Below are 1,805 nucleotides of genomic sequence, written 5' to 3' on the forward strand. Positions count from 1 at the left end.
AGGACTTGAACAGACATTTCTCCAAGGAGGACATACAGAGGATCCAGAGACACATGAAAAGATGCTCGATATCGCTAGCTATCAGAGAGATGCAAATTAAAACCACAATGAGATACCACTTAACACCAGTCAGAATGGCTATCATAAACAAAGAAACAAACAACAAGTGCTGGAGAGGTTGTGGGGAAAAGGGGACCCTGGTCCACTGTTGGTGGGATTGCAGACTGGTACAACCACTATGGAAAGCAGTATGGAATTTTCTAAGAAAACTAAAAATGGACATGCCTTTTGACCCAGCAATTCCATTGCTAGGAGTATATCCTAAGAACCCTGAAACACCAATCCAAAAGAACCTATGCACCCCGATGTTCATAGCAGCACAATTTACAATAGCCAAGAGTTGGGAGCAACCTAAATGCCCATCAGTGGATGACTGGATCAAAAAACTATGGTACATTTACACAATGGAATTCTGTGCTGCAGAAAGGAAGAAGGAGCTCCTACCCTTTGCAACATCATGGATGGAGCTGGAAAGCATTATGCTGAGCGAAATAAGCCAGGCAGTGAAAGACAAATACCATATGATATCACCTTTAACAGGAATGTAAACAACAAAATAAACAAGCGGACAAAATGTAACCAAAGACACTGAAATACTGAACGTGCTGACAGGGTCCAGAGGGTAGAGGGGAGGGAAGCACAGAGTAAAAGGGGATGGACTCACATGAATAAGTATGAAGGACACATGGACAATAACTAAGACGGGGGGCGGAGATGGGAGGGGGTGGGGAGCACTGGGGGGGTGCAGGGCTGGGAATACAAGAAAGAAAACTGTACTTTTACAAAAGTTAAATAAAAAATAATAATAATAATTTAAAAAAAAAGAATTAAAGGAAATCAACCATGGCAGGAAGACTAAGTGTAAAAATGGCCCTAATGTTTCCCCTTCCTGTGTCTATACATCTTATAACATGACTTTGCAATTCCTCTTTCAAAAACTACAGTCTTTTCTCTTACCTGCAGAATCTGGGCTGACCTTATTATTTGATTTTACCAATAAGAATATGGCCAAGTGATGATATACCAGTTCTGATTGTAGATTTTAAGACGTCTTCTCTCTTCCATACTTTCTGAGAACTCTGCCACCACCATTTAAATGAGCCTGTACAACAGAATATGTAAAGAAAGTCCAGTTGTCTCAGTTGAGCTCATCCCAGATTATTTTACAGCCAGCTGACCTCCATATATGTGAAAGAGCCTAGCCTAGAGCTGCCTACTCAACCTAGAGCTGACCGCAGATACATGGGTAAGCTCAGCCAAGACCAGAATAACTGCTCACTTCATCCTTAGACTCATGAGCTGTAACAAATGCTTGTTTGAAGCCACTGAGTTTAGAGTTGGCTTGTGGAACAGTGATAAGTAACTTGTATATCCGAACAGCAATAAGTAACTAGGTTAGGTTCTGAGCAATGAATAGGAGCTAATTCAAAGAGTACAGTGGTAAGTTTTCAATGGTGATCATAAAGGAAATAAGTTCAATATTATAAAGAGATCAGGAAAAGAATTCCTAGATTATTCAATTTTAGAAAAGAGTAACAGGAACTATAATAAAACTTTAGGTATTAATTTTGAAAAAATAAAAAGAATACATATGTATGTGTATGTGTATTTTTTCAAGTGCCTATAGAAAGCCCTATGACCTCTAAAGACACCAAACACCTATAAATGAGAAGGCCAGGGGGCCAGGAAATATGTGTAACATGCATTGCAAGCTCAGACATTCAAACACAATGCTGCCTGCTTTA

This window comes from Sturnira hondurensis, unplaced genomic scaffold (assembly GCF_014824575.4).
Source record: "Sturnira hondurensis isolate 20B ecotype Veracruz unplaced genomic scaffold, ASM1482457v3 Scaffold0013559, whole genome shotgun sequence".
In the NCBI taxonomy this organism is placed as follows: domain Eukaryota; kingdom Metazoa; phylum Chordata; class Mammalia; order Chiroptera; family Phyllostomidae; genus Sturnira; species Sturnira hondurensis.